The sequence below is a fragment of the Salvelinus namaycush genome, chromosome 5 (assembly GCF_016432855.1).
Source record: "Salvelinus namaycush isolate Seneca chromosome 5, SaNama_1.0, whole genome shotgun sequence".
In the NCBI taxonomy this organism is placed as follows: Eukaryota; Metazoa; Chordata; class Actinopteri; order Salmoniformes; family Salmonidae; genus Salvelinus; species Salvelinus namaycush.
This window is the reverse complement of record NC_052311.1, coordinates 31,442,773-31,463,141: the sequence shown is the minus strand read 5'-3', so window position 1 is coordinate 31,463,141 and position 20,369 is coordinate 31,442,773. Positions and strand designations below refer to the sequence as shown.

General features: G+C 42.4%; 1 pseudogene; it reads right to left on the bottom strand.

The window, feature by feature from the left end:
* Positions 1 to 8,166: 8,166 nt before the first annotated feature.
* LOC120047079 lies at positions 8,167 to 17,172 on the bottom strand (annotated as a pseudogene).
* Positions 17,173 to 20,369: the final 3,197 nt, after the last annotated feature.

Sequence of the window (20,369 nt, the reverse complement as noted above, 5' to 3'; positions counted from 1 at the left end):
AATTTGCTTAACAAGTCAAATAAGTTGCATGGACAATAATAGTATTTAACATTATTTTTAAATTACTACCTCATCTCTGTACCCCACATAAACAATTATCTGTAAAGTCCAGCAATCGAGCAGTGAATTGCAAACACAGATTCAACCACAAAGACCAGGGAGGTTCTCCAATGCCTTGCAAAGAAGGGTGACTATTGGTAGATGAATACAAATAAAAACATTGAATATCCCTTTGAGCATGTTAATAACTATTTGCATGGCAACTGAGTTAAGAAGGACACCTGTATCTTTGTAATGACTGGGTGTATCAATATTAACCTAATTGACAGAGAGAAAATAAGTAAGCCTGTACAGAATAAAAAATATTCAAAAACATGCATGCTTTTTGCAACAAGACACTAAAGTAATACTGCAAAAAAAATGTGGCAAAGCAATTTTCCTTTTTTCCTGTTTGGGGCCAATCCAATAAACCACATTACTGAGTGCGACTTTCCATTTTTTTAAGTATAGTGGTGCCTGCATCATGTAATGGGAATGCTTGTAATCGTTAAGAACTAAGTCGTTTTTCAGGATAAAAAAGAAACAGAATAGAGCTAAGCACAGGCAAAATCCTAGAGGAAAATCTGTTTCAGTCTGCTTTCCACCAGACACTGGAAAATTCATTCACCTTTCAGCAGGACAATAACCTAAAACACAAGACCAAATCTACACTGGAGTTGTTACCCAAGAAGACAGTGGATGTTCCCGAGTGGCAGAGTTCCAGTTTTGACTTAAATTTACACTACCGGTCAAAAGTTTTAGAACACCTACTCATTAGAGTTTTTCTTTATTTTTTACTATTTTCTACATTGTAGAATAATACTGAAGACATAAAAACTTTGAAATAACACATATGGAATCATGTAGTAACCAAAAAAGTCTTAAACAAATCCAAATATGTTTGAGATTTGAGATTCTTCAAATAGTCACCCTTCGCCTTGATGACAGCTTTGCACAGCTTTGCTTCACCTGGAAAAGCTTGAAGAATTTTGAAAAGATTAATGGGCAGACGTTGCACAATCCAGGTGTAGAAAGCTCTTAGAGACTTACTCAGAAAGACTCACAGCTGTAATCACTGCCAAAGGTGCTTCTACAAAGTATATACTTCTGTATTTCATTTTCAATAAATTTGCTAACATTTATAAAAATATGTTTTCACTTTGTCAATACGGGGTTTTGTTTGTAGATGTGTTTTTTTTAAACTATTGTGAAATCATGCTCTAACACAACAAAATGTAGATTATGTCAAGTTATGTCAAATACTTTTTAAAGGCACTAGATATACTCCTCCACAGGAGCCCCAGGAGGACTAGATTAGTGAGCCTCATCATTGAAAACTGTGTCATTCTTCGAACTCCTCACTGTGTCATGAATGTACTGGGAGTGGTGGCCATATTGGCAAAGAATAAGGCTCTGAGAGGGATCTGGAAGGCTTATTGGGGAATTGTTGCAGCACTGACCTTCGTCGACATCTGTATGGATCCATTTCTCTACACCTCTGCCTCAAGAAACACCCGCGAGGGAAAGGGGGATACCTAGTCAGTTGTACAACTGAAATGTGTCTTCCTCATTTAACCCAACCCCTCTGAATCAGAGAGGTGCGGGGGGCTGCCTTAATCGACAGCCACATCTTCAGCACCTAGGGAACAGTGGGTTAACTGCCTTTCTCAAGGGCAGAACAACATTTTTACCTTGTCAGCTCAGGGATTCAATCCAGCAACGTTTCAGTTACTGGCCCAACACTGACCACTTGGCTACCTGCCAGAGAACAGTGGGACAGCAGAGTGAAAACTGCTCATTTGTTGGCAGTGGTTAGTTTCAGTGGTGTAAAGTAATTAAATCAAAATACTTTAAAGTACTACATTTTCTATTAAGGTATCTTTACTTTTACTCAAGTATGACCATTGGGTACTTTTTCCACCACTGGTTAGTTTAAAGGCCCAGGTCAGTCAAATACGTAATTTTTCTATGTTTTATATACACTGAGTGTACAAAACATTATGAACAACTTCCTACCATTGAGTTTCACCCCCTTTTTTCAGAACAGCATCAATTCGCAGGGACCCGGACAGTTGTGTCAAGTTGGCTGGATGTTCTTTGGCTGGTGGACCATTCTTCATTCCAAAAGATAACTGTTGAGCGTGAAAAATCCAGCAGCGTTGCAGTTCTTCACACACTCAAACCAGTGTGCCTGGCACCTACTAGCACACCCCGTTTAAAGGCACTTAAATCTTTTGTCTTGCTCATTCACTCACTGAATGGCATACATACACAATCCAAGTCTCAATTGTCTCAAGGCTTAAAAATCCTCCTTTAAACTGTCTGCTCCCCTTCATCTATTCTACACTGATTGAAGTGGATTGAACAGGTGACATAAATAAGGGATCATCAGGGTTGGGGAGTAACACATTACATGTATTCTGTTACATGTAAGGAATTACAGAAAATGGTAACTGTAATCCGTTATGTTACCAGCAAAAATAGATGATTACTTTGAGGATTACTTTTAAATTCAGAAAGGATGTTTGAGAAAAAAAATCTTTGACAATTCTATGTTTTCTCAATGACATTCAAATCAGCATTGAAAAAAAGTTTGTTCCACCTGAGTGAGTCTAACCACAAGTCAGAGACCACTTTCATGACACACCAAATGGGTTTTATGGATCTCGTGAAAAGTGCAGGAATAGGCTTTTGTGGGCTACAGTCCAAGCTATGTCTTCCAATGGTGTGACTGCTGTCGGCATCCAAGGATTATCCAACTTGAATAAATGCTTGGAGGTAAGGATGACAGCAGCGGTGTAGTCTACGGTGACACGGATATCACTTATTATTTATATCTACATAGCGCATTGATGTGAATCACACTGCTGCTCTGTCATTTAGCTATTTGCACCTTACGGATTGTGGTGGTTGTTGTGGATGGCTGTTCACAAATCTAAAGGTGTTTTTGAACACAATAACGGTTGAATTCAAGAAGTTTAAGTTGCCTATCAATAGTTGTTTTTGAAACCAGTGGACAGCCAGCGAAAAATGTGTTTTTGCAACAGCTGCATAGTGGATCCCAGCCTATGGAAAAAAAGTGGGGCTTTTATCTAATTTGTGCTGATAAAAAAAAATCCATAGGCCAAATGGACACATGCTCAAACTCACACACTTTTGATAGACTTAAAGGGATAATCTGTAATTTATACATATAAATGATATATGTATATATACACTACAGTTCAAAAGTTTGGGGTCACTGTTACGGCTTTCATATTCCTCCTCCTCGGACGAGGAGAGGCGAGAAGGATCGGACCAATACGCGGAGTGGTTAGTGTCCATAATTTATTAGCATTGAACTGAACACTATATGAAGCAAGATAACGAATAGAAAATCAAACCGACAAACAGTCCCGTGTGGCACAACGACTACACAGAAGACAAACACCCACAAAACACACGTGAAACCCAGGCTGCCTAAGTATGATTCTCAATCAGGGACAACAATTGACAGCTGTCTCTGATTGAGAATCATACCCGGCCGAACACAAACATCCCAACATAGAAAATCAAACATAGACAAACCCACCCAACTCACGCCCTGACCAACTAAATAAATACAAGAAAAAGGAAAACAGGTCAGGAACGTGACATAACCCCCCCCTTAAGGTGCGAACTCTGGGCGCACCAGCATAAACTCTAGGGGAGGGTCTGGGTGGGCGTCTGTCCACGGTGGCGGCTCTGGCGCTGGTCGTGGTCCCCACCCCACCATAGTCAAACCCCGCTTCCGTGGCCTCCTCCCAATGGCCACCCTCCATGTCAATCCCACTATACCAAAGGACAGCACCGGACTGAGGGGCAGCTCCGGACTGAGGGGCAGCTCCGGACTGAGGGGCAGCACCGGACTGAGGGGCGAATCCTGGCTGGCTGGCTCTGGCGGATCCTGGCTGGACGGCTCTGGCGGATCCTGGCTGGACGGCTCTGGCGGATCCTGGCTGGACGGCTCTGGCTGGTCCTGGCTGGACGGCTCTGGCTGGTCCTGGCTGGACGGCTCTGGCTGGTCCTGGCTGGACGGCTCTGGCGGATCCTGGCTGGACGGCTCTGGCGGATCCTGGCTGGACGGCTCTGGCGGATCCTGGCTGGACGGCTCTGGCTGGTCCTGGCTGGACGGCTCTGGCGGCTCCTGTCTGGCGGACGGCTCTAGCGGCTCCTGTCTGGCAGACGGCTCTAGCGGCTCCTGTCTGGCAGACGGCTCTGAAGGCTCAGGACAGACGGGCAGCTCTGACGGCTCGGGACAGACGGACAGCGCTGGGCAGGCAGACAGTTCAGACAGCGCTGGGCAGGCAGACAGTTCAGACAGCGCTGGGAAGGCAGGCAGTTCAGACAGCGCTGGGAAGGCAGGCAGTTCAGACTCAGGCTGCGCTGGAGAGGAGGAAGGCTCTGACAGCGCTGGACAGGTGGGAGCAGCTGGAGAGAGAACCCGGAGAGACAGCCTGGTGCGGGGGGCTGCCACCGGAGGACTGGTACGTGGAGGTGGCACCGGGTATACCGGACCGTGAAGGAGGACACGCGCTCTTGAGCACCGAGCCTCCCCAACCCTACCAGGTTGAATGGTCCCCGTAGCCCTGCCAGTGCGGCGAGGTGGAATAGCCCGCACTGGGCTATGCTGGCGAACCGGGGACACCATCTGTAAGGCTGGTGCCATGTGCCGGCTTCATGGCACCCGGCTCGATGCCCAACCTAGCCCTACCAGTGCGGCGAGGTGGAATAGCCCGCACTGGGCTAAGCACGCATACTGGGGACACCGTGCGCTTTACCGCATAACATGGTGTCTGACCAGTACGACGCCCTCTCACTCCACGGTAAGCACGGGGAGTTGGCTCAGGTATCCTACCCGGCTTTGCCACACTCCGTGTGTTCCCCCCCCCCAAGAAATTTTTGGGTCTGACTCTCGGGCTCCCAACCGCGTCGCCGCGCTGCCTCCTCATACCAGCGCCTCTTTGCCTTCGCTGCCTCCAACTCCGCCTTGGGACGGCGATATTCCCCTGGCTGAGCCCAGGGTCCTTTGCCGTCCAGAATCTCTTCCCAAGTCCAGGAGTCCTGGGGTTTTTTCCGCTGCTGTTGCCGCCCTTCTCCACTCCGCTTGGTCCTTTGGTGGTGGGTGTTTCTGTTACGGCTTTCATATTCCTCCTCCTCGGACGAGGAGAGGCGAGAAGGATCGGACCAATACGCGGAGTGGTTAGTGTCCATAATTTATTAGCATTGAACTGAACACTATATGAAGCAAGATAACAAATAGAAAATCAAACCGACAAACAGTCCCGTGTGGCACAACGACTACACGGAAGACAAACACCCACAAAACACACGTGAAACCCAGGCTGCCTAAGTATGATTCTCAATCAGGGACAACGATTGACAGCTGTCTCTGATTGAGAATCATACCCGGCCGAACACAAACATCCCAACATAGAAAATCAAACATAGACAAACCCACCCAACTCACGCCCTGACCAACTAAATAAATACAAGAAAAAGGAAAACAGGTCAGGAACGTGACAGTCACTTAGAAATGTCCTTGTTTTTGAAAGAAAAGCACAATTTTGTCCACTAAAATAACATAAAATTGATCAGAAATACAATGTAGACATTGTTAATGTTGTAAATGACTATTGTAGCTGGAAACGGCAGATTTTTTTATGGAATATCTAAATAGGCGTACAGAGGCCCAATATCAGCAACCATCACTCCTGTGTTCCAATGCGAGAGATTGCCAAGAAATGTGAGAGATTGCCAAGAAATTGAAGATCTCGTACAACGCTGTGTACTACTCCCTTCACAGAATAGAGCAAACTGAAAAATTGAGAAACAGATGCCTCACAAGTCCTCAACTGGCAGTTTCATTAAATAGTACCCGCAAAACACCAGTCTCAACGTCAACAGCGAAGAGGTGACTCAGGGATGCTGGCCTTCTCAGAGACTGGCCAATAAAAAGGAAAGATAAAGATGGACAAAAGAACACAGACACTGGACAGAGGAAATCTGCCTAGAAATGTGACATTTCACATTCTTAAAATAAAATGGTGATCCTAACTGACCTAGACAGGGAATTTTTACTATGATTAAATGTCAGGAATTGTGAAAAACTGAGTTTAAATGTATTTGGCTACGGTGTATGTAAACTTCTGACTTCAACTGTATATCCGCCTCCACCGAAAAGTGAACAAAACAGCTTCCTTCAGGAGCCCCAGGATGACCAGATTAGTGACCAGCATCATTGTGATCTTCTTCATACTATGGACTCCTGTCAATGGCATCAACATGCTGGCAGTGGCAGCTATATTGGCGAAAGATAAGGCTCTGATAAAGTTTTGTAAGGTCAGTTTGAGCATTGTTGGAGCTCTGATCAACAGCTGTGTGAATCCATTCCTCTATGCCTTCACCTTGTGGAGGATGAATCAGAATTAGTTGGATAACATAGATAAATAAGATGTTTTATTTACATAATATGCTTATGTGAGATACTTGTCATTAGAATGTCTCATTTTGGACTATACTGTTGGCCTTCTCAGCTAGGGAAAAGTCACTTGGGGCCCAGAGAGGGGAGAGGTCAGGCTTGTCTTCTGCATGTCTGGTAATATGCAGAATATCAGAAAGGGAGAGGTCAGAATGGAACATTGTCTTCATATGTGAATGTATCTGTTAACCATGTGAAGGGATGGCGTGATTAAGGGGGAACCAATTATCTCTTGGCTCCACAATGTCTGTACACCAGTCACTCCCTCCTTTTCCCATTGGGGGGAGGAGTATGGCAGTGTCTGGAACCATTGTATGTCCCCTCTTCATGTTGCACTTATCTTGAGATAGTATATGACCTAGAGGCTCACTCCCCTCAGTGAGCTTGTCCAGGAGTGGGGTTTACTTGAGATGGGAGGATATAGAGTTGACAATTGATATATGCCATTGGATGAGTTGGTGTTTTGGTACTATGAAGTACCAGGAATGAGATTAGAACCTCGTCTTAGAGACCAAACTGAATGATAATTTATAGCTAATGCTATCTGGCTATGGGATACTCCTTTCTCAAGTAAAAGGCCCTTTGTGAAGTTTTCCTAAGATCTGTGGTTCGTCATGTAAGTTGAGAGGGGTGTATCTGGGCTATAAAAGATCTTGGTATTCTTTTGTAGGGACTCTCAGAATTCATTATAGACACTGAATTGATCTGAGAGTCAAAGGGTTATGATGAAGCTCATATAATTAAAGATGAAGTTTAAGTATAATTCTGACTGGTGTGTGGTTTGTAACTTTCCTCATTTAGTAATACAGGAAATTGCTACGACAACCTCCAGAAACAACAGACAGCCAGAGAACAGTCTGACTCCGGAGTGACACTGTAGATTTCCAGCCACTGTCTTATAGGAACTAATAAAACATACCACATTGATATTAGCATTTCTTACCTGATAATCAAAAAATTATGGTTCTATTAATGCATTGTTTTTGTAAATATTCAAACCATATTTCAAATGAAGATGCAAAGTTTAACTCTGACTTTATCAAACTATGTGATCTGGATTTTACTAGGCAAGTCAGTTAAGAACACATTCTTATTTTCAATGACATCCTAAAAACAGTGGGTAACTGCCATGTTCAGGGGTAGAATAACAGATTTTTACCTTGTCAGCTCGGGGATTTGATCTTGCAACCTTCCGGTTACTATTCCAACACTCTAACCACTAGGCTACCGGGCGCCCCAGATGCCACGTGGGTCAGTGTTTATCTGATTGTATTTGCAAGTGTTTGCCTGCTGTCTTTCTTTATAGCCATGCTATCTCACAAACCACAGGGGTTTTTAGTCTGGACCAGCATGTGAGCAATGAGATAAAATTAGAATGTATGACTCTGTATGAGTTAATTGATTGTGTTTGTATATATTTCAGGTATACAGTACATCAATGTTCTTTCTGTGAATAGATGCAACATTTCATAAACACCCCTCTCTATTCGTTATTATTCTGTCTATGATATATGATAATCAATCATTACAGAAAATCTTTGAAAATCTTGGTATTTTAGCCCATATGTATTGTTACTCGTGCATGGAATGGAGTAGGTAGATGTGTTTCCTAGCCAGAAGTCCCTCACCTATACAGTAAGTGGTGTGAGGGCAGAGGGGAAAAGAGAGCTGCTCTGGACAATGAAGGTCATCCCTGCTCCCACGAACATGGCCAGGTAGCCCGTAGGCCAAATTGCACGGCAAGTCTACAGGGAGAAGGGTTAGAACAAGATCGTGATTAGGTGTCTTTCTGTCTGTCTGTCTTGTCTGTCTGAAAATCTTGCCAGTGGAGTTCATATTTAGTATCAAGATTTTGCAATCTATCTCCGGCAGGCACCCCACCTGTGTTGATGACCTTCTAGATGACATTTGCCTCTTGACCTTGATCAGCTTGAACAGGAGTACCAAGCAGGAGCAGAGCAGGGTCAGGGAGCAGGCCAGGAGGACCAGCCCCACCGCCAGGTCTGACAGCTGCGTATTAGCAAACAGATGCCTTCCTGGTGGGAACCAGACACAATGTTCTCGCTATACAGTTATTATTCTGCAATGAAACTGAACTCTAAATAACCCGAATCTTAAAGACAATCGAAATATCTGCAAAATAAATAACAATGGAAATAAAACCGTAAATATATTTGAGTTATTCGTGTAATGTCCCAAAAAATGTATTAACTTAGGGACAGGCGTTCCGTCAACGGGACAGTTGTAAATCATGCAGCGCCTTGTGTCACGATCACAGATTTTAAAGAAACAACAAATGTCGGTACATATAAGTGTCTTATATCGGCTGAAAACTTACATTCTTGTTAATATAACTGCACTGTCCAATTGACAGTAGCTATTACCGTGAAAAAAATGCCATGCTATTGTTTGAGGAGAGCTCCTAACAACAAAACACTTTTTTTCACCGCGATAGGTTTGATAAATTCACCTCTGAAGGTGAAATGTGTACTTACAATCTGAAACCTTGCTCTGATTTATTATCCAACGGGTCCCAGAGATAACATGAAGTGTTGTTTTGTTAGATAAAATCCTTTTTCATATCCTTAAAAGGTCCATATAGCATGCACAATCGATTTTGTATTTCCAGTCGTTCAATTTGCAGAGAAAGAAATCTGTGAAAATCTAACCCTAAACGTTGTTTCAACCAGTCAAATCATGTTTGTATGTATTCCTCAGAGATCCTAAAACATAACCAGACTTCACTATATCATTAGGGGTGTAGTATATTCTATAGGACACCAAATTTGGTCAGAGAGCAACTCCTTCATGGCACGCTGATGACGCGGGCGGTTTTCACTTGATCGATTCTAACTTTGTCAAATAAGCACCAATCGGGGTCAAACGAAGCTAGCTAGATAGCCAAAGAGCTGGGCTTTACGGGCGTATCCCCGTATCAGTCGCAAAATGTAGCTGCTAATCTTTTGCGATAGCATGCCTTTTCCTTTTGGACAAAAATTATAAGAATTTTCAGAGTTATGAAGTTATGAAAACTGGTTGTTCAGCAAATGTTGAACTTGTAATATGGCTACTAATACTGGAAAAGCTAAATCAAAGTCCAAGTATATAGATTTGACGATATTCTTGCAGAAAAATGTAATATGAATGCACGATTTGCCCAAATGTACCTGGGTGACTTCACACTAAATGTCATGTAGTTCGCTCATACTTCCAGTTATCCCTCTGAAACTTTGCACATACACTGCTGCCATCTTGTGGACACCATTGGAATTACAACCAGTGATGGCTAGAAGTGGGACCTTTCTGTTGCATTTCAAAGACGGTGGTAGAAAAAAAAGAGGGAAAAAATCGTTGTTTTTTTCTTTGTATTTTCTTCTACCAGATATATTGTGTTATATTCTCCTACATTCAATTCACATTTCCACAAACTTCAAAGTGTTTCCTTTCAAATGGTACCATTGTTGAGACCATGACGTGGTTAGACAAATGGTCTGGTGCTGACAATGATGACAGCGATGACAGTGGGGAGGCGACAGTGTTGAGACAGTGATGGTGTTGACAGAGGTCAGTACCGTAACTGGTGTGGCACCAGTGCTTCACCAGGCTCCTGTTCCTCATGCTCTCATCTCCCATGGCGATGCCGGTGATCACATGCTATCCAACTGACGGAGAGAGGGGAGAGAATGGATGTTAATGACAGGTATTCATTAGGTATTTGTATTGACTGTTTTAATGCTTAATACCGGTATGATGAGTTTGGCTTAGGGGCAACCTCTCCACTCTGTATGTTGAAGCTGGTGACCACGATGTGGGCCAAGTGGGTCATCAGCCCTGTAGCCACCTCCATCGGCAGCAGCACCAGCATAGACAGCCAGATGAAACAGTAGTGTATGGTAGCCCCAGCAAACACCCTGAACACAGAGACATAGCCTAGTTGTTTGTTGCATGTTTGATCTCTTTTAATCCATCTAATCCCTTGTTATGGGTACTTGTACTGATTCCTTTTGATAAGCTACCCTTTTAGTTAATTTTAATGTTGGAATGTGTAATCTATCCTTATACTGTATATTCCTTGTTATTCAATGTACTTATGTGACTGAGTTATGTGTGTAATGAAAGTGTTCATTTCGCCCTAAATAGACAATAAAGTGTTTTGAACTTTGAGCTCTGAGCATAAAGGTAATTGTCATGTGTAGTGCTTAATGTGGAAAGGTTAGTGATATGGGTTCAATGACTTGAGAAAATGTCATTGCTGCTTTTTATAGGCTTATATATGATTAGATGATGTTATACATTGAGTATGACAGCATATAGACTAAATAGCAGAGTAGTATACCTCCCCCTCCTCCTTCCTCTCCTCCGCTATCCCCTCCTTCCCTCCATCCCCTCTCCTCTGCTCTCCCCTTCCCTCGTACAGTTTGAACTCATTCCTTCTCCCCCGCCTGCATCATGGCTACAATGGTGTTGGTGACTGACATCCTGATGTTGGACCTCATGATGATAGGAACAGTAGACCGCACCTCCAGCACTGTGAGAAAGGAAACACATGCTTGCTCGCATGCACACACACACACACACACACACACACACACACACACACACACACACACACACACACACACACACACTATAATGACTTACTGCTCAAAGTTCCATGATTATGGTAACGCATGGGCTTCAATATTATCAAACCTAACTCTTCATTATTCAAAGTGGTTTCATACTTTTAATGCAGAAAAATTGATGGCAATTTGCAAGTGATTGGAGGCATCTCAGGTTTTTAACTGAAGAGCTGGTTTTATTGTTGCTGGGCCCTCCCAAGATAACGACAAACTGATTCATATGTAGATGACCCTTTGAGCATTTAGGCACACCACACACACACACACACACTCACACACACATATAAATACACACATACACACTCACAGCTCCCACAGACTGCTGGGCGGTAGTAGGGTCATTCCACGAAATGAGTTCCTTTTGCATCCCGTTGATATTTTATGTAGAAATTGTGCACAAATATTAAGTTAAATGAAATGAAGTGCCTGAATGAAGACTTGCTAAAGTTTCCTCTGTGCAACCTCTGTGACTTCTAGGAAGATTTTAACCAAGTTAACCCCAACATTTCTCAAAATTTTCACCAATCATTGTAAACCCCTAGTTATTATGTTGCTTTTCTATTTATTTAATATGATTAGTGATTCATTTTAAGGTTAAAAAAAACCTGTCCCTCATTTTAAGGTCAACTCTGTTACGTGAACTGAACTCTCGTTTAAATATCGTGAAAATATTCCTTCAAATATATTCGAAAGAAACATTGAACATATTGTAGCCAAATTATAGTGTAAAAGCAGGTGAGCTGGTTCTACTCATTTTGTCCATTTCTGGTGTTATTTTGGTGGAACACTGAGCGGGTTGAGCATAACACGTCAACCCTGTTACCAATAGATATACAGGCTGGAAATGTTTGAAAAGTACACATTTTTGTGAAGCTTACATTCAATTTCCCCTCCCTGTGGCACACATCAGGCTTACATTCCCCCTCTCACAAGTGGATTCACGATTTAAGAGGAAATCGTCAACCCTGTTACGGTCAACCTTGTTCCTTTACTTGGCACTTAGGCCTACTATTGTCATTTTTTTATTTAACCTATTGAGATGGGAAATCATGCTTGAGATGTTGAACTTGTGCTCTTCATGACCGAATGTTACAATTTGGCGAAACAAATGTTTTTTTCTACTAAGTTACACTACTCAAAAGGCACCCAATTGGTAGAATGACCCAGTAATTGCCCATAATTCCCCTCTCGTGTCCTCTTTGAGATTGGCTGCTGAGACAAAGACAGTCCTGGCATACTGATATGCCATGCCCACTGGTCACATACACACAGTGAATGAGAGGTGTCTGTGGATAACCCCTATTATCAGCAGACAGTTCATACACCTGAGACTCACTGTTATAAAGTGGTGTTGGAGGGCAAGTAGGAGTCACCCTTTCCTCTGCTCTAAAAAAAAACATCCCAATGCCCCAGGGCAGTGATTGGGGACATTGCCCTGTGTAGGGTGCCGTCTTTCAGATGGGATGTTAAACAGGTGTCCTGACTCTCTGTGGTTACTAAAGATTTTAAAATATGTGTTATTATTTATTTAACCTTTATTTAAATAGGCAAGAACAAATTCGTATTTACAATGATGGCCTACCCCAAGGCACTTATCGTAAGAATAGGGATGTTAACCCTGGTGTCCAGGCTAAATTCCCAATCTGGCCCTCATACCATCACGGTCACCTAATTATCCCCAGCTTACAATTGGCTCATTCATCCCGCCTCCTCTCCCCTGTAACTATTCCCCAGGTGATTGCTGTAAATGCGAATGTGAACTCAGTCAACCTGGTAAAATAAATAAAATAATAATAACTAATCACTGACAATGAGAGAGGAGAATAGGTCAACCACTTTGTTTCAAATTCAAAAGCATATTGTTGTCGCTTGTCCCCTTTGATGCTATTCAGTCAATTGTTCAGATTTACAAGCCATGTTTTCACTCTCATTCAGACACTGAGAAGAAGAGAACCCCTCACACACACAATGATGGAGGTGGATGTGGAGGAGCTCTGGACTGGTACTGTGACCAGTGTCTGCACCACCAGCCCGGCTAATGGGTTAGGCAGCACCACATTGTCCTTGAAGATGTCCCCCGCTATCTTACCTTCAGTAACACACATACAGGACATATTACCCCAGGTCAATAGACAGTTTCCACCTAGTTCAGAGTACTTACAGCATTTGACTTACGGTACCCTATCCAAAAAGTCATGAATCAGTTTGTCATTACCTTGGGAATATCAGGGAATATCAAGTTCTATCTGTGCAAAGCATAGTTATGAGATATTGAGCATCAACGTTTTCACATCTCAGAACTGTTTTGTAGTGAATTCATATTTCATAACCAATCGCCTTAAAAGGTACCTAAAGTGAAGAGTATTAAAATCCTGAGACATTTGTATGTCCGTTTTTTTTAGAGGGGGTGCAATCACAGGTACAGTTGACCCTTATGGCTCTGAAATGTCAATCTGGGTTCAACCATAAGGTACTATCTGACACTCCTGAATTATACATTTTTAAGAAAACCCTAGCTTTTTCAATACTGGTCCTCATTATAAAGTCCGGGTAGATAACTTCACCATTCCCTTTTTGCATAAAAATATCTACAACACAAGATTCCAACTTAACTAACTGATGTTGTTAAATGAAAATTGCGTTTGTTTTGATTAAATGTATACATTTATTGTGGTGTTGAAATTGTAGTTTTTGATATTGTAAACTGTAGTTTGTATTTATTTTTTATTGGAATGTTCGTAGATAGACAGAACACATCAGACAAACTACTGTTACCACTGAAGAATGATGTGACAACATCATTTAGTTTAAGATTTCTGACAGTGTTTTTTTTTCTTGCATGTCATTATTGCTGGCTAGACTAGCCTACACCATACTTGGAAGGAAATGGCAAAGATGTGTTCTGATTGGTCCATCTGTATTTGTTCAGGCTTGTGATTGGATTGCAGATTAAAATGGGTTTATGCCAGCTTTTCCCAAATTCGGTCCTCAGGACTCCAAGGGGTGCACGTTTCGGTTTTTGCCCAAACACTACACAGCTGACTGAAATTATCAAAGCTTGATGATTCGTTTATTATTTTAATCAGCTGTGTAGTGGTAGGGCAAAAACCAAAATGTGCACCCCTTGGAGTCCCTAGGACCGAGTTGGGGAAACCCTGGTTTATGCGGATTGAGCTTTGAAAAAGAATCACTTCAAACGCACTTTAAAATCTAACTTCGCAGACATATGAAGAATCATGTAAAGATCAATTATATGTAACTAACTTATTTTTGACAAATTTCAGATAGAACCTTATAGTCCCAAGGTCTCGTTGTTCTAATAGTATATATCAGTTTAGTTATGTCTAGTTTATACTATGTTTATATTATGTGAAGTATTATACAACAGCATTAGTCATAGTCATATACTGTAGTCAACAGGTTTCAACAGGTTTCAACTGGTTTCCTCCTCATAGTTATCAAAATGGGCGAGTCAGTTAATCTGACTAGACACGTCCAGAGAGGACAGACAGTGTAACCCATCCACTAGTTATGGTGGGACAGAGAATCAGTCATTACCTAATTAATAACTCATTAATAACCCCCTGGAGGGACAGCTGAGTGTAATCTACTCACCGCCAGCCAGCTGGAACACTGAACTCAGTGTGTCTAAAGAACAGACGAGGAGGAGGAGGAGGAGGAGAGGGATCTTGGAGAAGTTGATGAAGAGTTCTCTCATTCTGCTAGGAATAAGCTCTATGTCCGGTTCTATAGTGGTGGCTGATCAAAACAAGCAGAGAGTAACACTACAGAGTCAGAGAACGAAAGAAAAAGAAAGAAAAAGATTGAAAGAACACATTATTACAATTATTACAAAATTTGACGTAGTTAATAAACTATTTCATTTTCACCAGATAAGGAACTATGTAGGGCATCAGAAGGCTCTCCCCCACATTCAATCTACTACATGTTCCCTTGTATGAGAGTACTACATGTTCTCTTGTAGGACCTAAATATAGTATCATCGCATGCAGGGGGGAAATGTATCATATAATTCTGTACCTTCCTCTTTGGGGGGGCTCTTCCCCTCCCTAGGTTTGGGGGAGGAGGTAGGAGAGGGAGTGTTGTCCTACTGGTGCCCCTCGCTGCCGCTGTTGAGGTCCAGAGCGGACCAAACGAATGACTACCTGTCCTCCTTCCGGAGGTATTTGGGATGCAGGGAGGGGGGAGTGTCATGGGTCCGTACCCCTAAAAACACAGTTTATATTTCACTGATCTCAAACAATTATGTCTGAATTCCATGTTCAAGCCAAAGGCAAAGTTTTATTTATTTACAAAGTACCTTGAATCCTCCGGGCACACTTTATGATATGACACAAAATCACTGCTGGAATTGGTTAACGTTGTAGTTTCATAAAGAACCGAAATGGTCCACACGCTATAATACCATATGAGTTCTAAGTTAATTGCGGGATGCATATGCCAATGTTACTCTCTAGCTTCACGATATAAAAAAACTTTAATTCCAGACATTAAACTGCAGTACAGGCCACCTATCAGACAGTCATGAAACATGGACAAACACTGGCCTTACATAACCCTATCTGCTTTCACTGAGTGCATCCTTTCACCAGCTAGCAAGAGAGACAGACGCGATGGCGGCCAATTAAATGTGAACAAAGGCAGGTTGTATTTTATTAATTGACAGCTGTCCTTGATGTAAGGGGTCAAAAGTCCTCTGCTCCCTGGCAGCACTGGAGATACACTTGTTTTGTAGACATCATACCTGTCAGTCAGATGAAGATAACTTCAATGTCCTCAGAAATATCACTGTCCTCAGTTTTCCCCTCTAAACTCCATTAGGAAAAAAGTTCCTGTACTAATGGTTGTCAAACAGTCAGTCGCCTTTCTTCAAAGGTGTCTCGTTCTCTCTGTAGGTGAATGCTTTTTTCATGTCTAAGCTGATGATTTAGAGGGTTTTCAGACTGGGGACACCTGCGAAGGCCACTAATGCGTTCTTAAAAGCCTAGTAATTGTTTTAGTGATGGTAGCGCTCTGATGTTCTGTGTCGTCTTTCTGGGTCGAATGTGCAAAATCGAGCTGTTATCTGAGTGTGGTAATTTGTACCAACAGAGCTGAGAGTAAGAGTAGGCTAATACTGTATACAGATCTACAGATATAACTGAGTGTAACTCTGAAATACTTCATGTGTTTATGTGTGTTGTGTGTCTGTGTTCCGGTTGATGTCTTTTCAGAGAGATCGGTCAAAATTGTATGATGGGTTGATTGCTTATCAGGTGGGATAATTCCCGTGTCCAGTCGTTACATAGATATTTCGGAATATGAACGAATCCGGGTGTGATGTCCTTTTTTTTCTAGAAGAGTGCAAAGCAATGTTTATTTAGGTTGGGGGTGAGTTTCAGTTTTCCCATGGATAAAAAGACAGTCTTCTTTGGTTTCACTGAGAACATGTATGCAAGCCTCCTGTGTGGAGAGACACACAGATTTGATCTCTTCGATATTATTCTAAAGACCCGTGCAAACACCTAAGTCTTGTTTTCGACTTATTTATACTGCACATAGCATATTCTTGGGTTGCACCTTGACATCCCTGATCTACGTGACTCAATAAATGTATGCTAGAACATTGGATTGCCAGCATTTGTATCTAGCGTCTTAATAATTACCTTAATTAACTGTGCAAGATAGACACGTGTTCATTATAGTCATACTGAGTCGTTGATGCAATGATTCGCTATGTTGCTAGATCCTCCAGAGGCTCACAGGGCCTGTTGCATTTTTTTTTCACATGATAATGGAGTCAGATTGATGAATTGAGTTTTTCAATATTTAACACAATTCTTCCTGAACTGTATGTGTACCTCTATGATAAATATATATATAGGTTTTCTTGAAGCACAGAAAAAGCCCTTGAGCCAAATATTAATCATCAGTCATTAAGCAACTGTCACCAACTTCATGTTGGATGACATGTTAATGTAGCCTTGTTTATTAATGGATACATTGCGTCATCATTTCAAAGCTGTGCCAAGCATGTCATGTAGGATGAAGGTTAGATAGCTTAAAAAATGCAGGGGTTACATGCATGGTCAGTAATCTGATGACCATTGCCCTCAGTGTATAGACTTACTTTAGGGTTTATCATCATATGATACTATCATATCACCACATCAATCTTACCTTATTTTGTCCCTTAGCTTTACTGTTCCTTTGATGAAGTGTGTACAAAGAAGATACTCTATGTAAGGAAAACTTGATACCAGACATATTATTTAACAACTGACTGAGTTTAAAGTTTGAAAAGGGACACCACATTTCTTATTGATTAACAGCTCACGTCATTTGGGCTCACACGTTGTCAACCAAGAACAACATTTGAGAACATTAATATCACATAAACGTAAACACATAAACACATGAACTGACATATTCAGGAGAGTAGTTTCTATTAAATTGACCCATCTAAGTTTCTATCATGGTTAGGCTGAGGTGTTTGTTCAAAAGGTCATCATTTAATGTAGCCTCTCTGAGTGTAGAGCAGAAACTGCGTGAGATGAAGGTGTTTGTATTTGATTAATAACTCCTGTTATTTGCTTCTTAAAAGCAGCAGGGGAAATATGACATCTAGTGGTTAGAAACCTGGAATAGTGCAGTATTCTCCAGTACTGCCTGTCCTCAGTGTACAACAAGGTGATGTTTTCTCCACATGATGAATACAGGAGGCACAATGCCCATCATGTATTTCTCACAAACAGTATTGTTGACCAGAGAAGACTGTGCTTTAATCAGAAATGGAATAGGTAGGCCTACTGAAGATGCTCTGAACACACACAAACAGAGAGTGAGTGAGTGAGTGAGTGAGTGAGTGAGTGAGTGAGTGAGTGAGTGAGTGAGTGAGTGAGTGAGTGAGTGAGTGAGTGAGTGAGCACTCAGGACTTTCCGTAAATCTCCTTGGGTAAAAGCCTTGAGACAGAGAGTAGTCGAAAGTTAATTATTGCTCTTTGCACAGGACTTTCGTATCAGCAGTATCTTCACCCAGATCTGTTGAACCCAGACAAATAATGCCTGACAAACAAGAGAGCAACTGACTTCAGTGTTCGCATTCCTCCTCAGGGATGGACGACCTGAGAAAGACCACCTGGTAAGGACCACCTGGGAATATGCTGGAATAGATACAGTATTTGTAATTCTTCAGCTGGTGTTGAAAAGAGATTAACATGGAGGTAATAGCAGGTGAGAGACCAATCCTGGATTTTAGCACAACACACCTGCACGCACACACGCAGGCACGCGCGCACGCACACACATACACGCGTGCACATACACGCACTGAGAGCAGTGTCTGGCAAAGGTCCAGGATCCTCTGGTAAACCTCAGGTAATGATGCTAATTCAGGTCAGCTGTGCCAGCACCAGGGCATTGTCTCTGTTGCCACTACTGCTGCCAGTGCTGCCCAGCATGGCACAGGGAGAAACAACACAGAGTACCAGAAACACTGGGCCAGCCTTAATGCATGCCAGCAAAAATACTGTTGCCTTGAAACATGACAGTGTAACACTAAAAACAAAACCAAGCTAACAGTGAAATATGCTGTACCAGGCCTTCCGAATGGCGCAGCGGTCTAAGGCACTGCACCACAGTGCTGAGGTGTCACTACAGACCTGGGTTCGATCCCAGGCGGTGTCACAACTGGCTGTTACAACTGGCCGTGCACAATAGGCCCTGCGCCATCTGGGTTAGGGGAGGGTTTGGCTGCGGTGCTTATCGCGCTGAAGCAACTCCTTGTGGTGGGCTGAGTGCCTGAAGGCTGACTTTGGTTGTCAGTTGAACGGTGTTTCCTCCGACACATTGGTGGAGCTGGCTTCCGGGTTAGGTGGGTAGGTGTTAAGAAGCGTGGTTTGGCAGGTCATGTTTCTTAGGACTCAGGACTCGACCTTTTCCTCTCCTGAGCCCATTGTGGAGTTGCAGCAATGAGACAAGATTGCAACTGATATCACGATATTGGGGAGAAAAAGGTGGTAAAATACAACAACAACAAAAAATATATATATATATATGCTGTACCACACACACACATTGATGAATTACACTGTCCCCTTTTGAACTTTCCTTCCCTCCTCATAAACCATGATGTTGACTACCACATATTCTCCCTCAGAAATGTCCATGTCCCAGTTCCTATATATTCTCAGCATTTTGACAAATTCTAAGAGAAAATGTAGAGATGGGTCCACTCAACAGCACTGCTTTATTGTGAAGAATGCACATTCAGTTTGGTATGTACAGATAACTCACAGTACAATGATACAGCATCATCACATGTGCCCATTTCTTGTGCTCTCCTTGTTGTCGTTGTGTGTGTGTGTGTGTGTGTGTGTGTGTGTGTGTGTGTGTGTGTGTGTGTGTGTGTGTGTGTGTGTGTGTGTGTGTGTGTGTGTAGGCAGATCGCTCCAGATTGACTTCAAAATTGACTTCAAAATTAAGCACTATTACTAACAAGTAGGCTTGGGTTTTGCTACGGCGGTGCGGACATAATCCCATGAGACATAATGGACATAATCCCATGACTCTGAATCCGAATGCCACATGTTATCTCCCAGTGGTAGAAACACATTTTACATGTTTTGTTTTAACCCTATCCCAAACCCTAACCCTTAACTTAACCATTCAGAATTAATGTCTAACCTTAATATTTTAACCCTATCCAAAACGTTAACACTTATCTTCAATTTGATGTTTGGAGAAACTGAACGATTCTGAACAGGAGTCAACACATGGTGTCAAAAACACTTAGAGATTTGACGTTTGGCGCAACGTCTACACGTTACACTTGGAGAAACGTGGATAAACGTCAGAATCTGAAGTCAAATTGGTCAAATCGTGAGATCTTGTTGGTGTGTGCATGTGTGTTTCTCTCTAACTGATCACATGACTTTCCATCAACTCAGTTGATCAATTCAGTGTTTGCATTTAAACAAATGTGTGTGTAGGTATGTGACTGTGTGTGTGTGTGTGTGTGTGTGTGTGTGTGTGTGTGTGTGTGTATGTGAGTCTATGTGTGTGTACAGTATGTGTTCATGTTTAATGAGCAGATGGCCTTATTTCCCTTAGGGACCCTAGTCGTCATCACTTCAGCTCCTCTGTGGAGGACGAGGGCGTCTCAGAACCTTCTGGGCCCTCCTGAAATGTGCAAACACAGTTTGTGACAT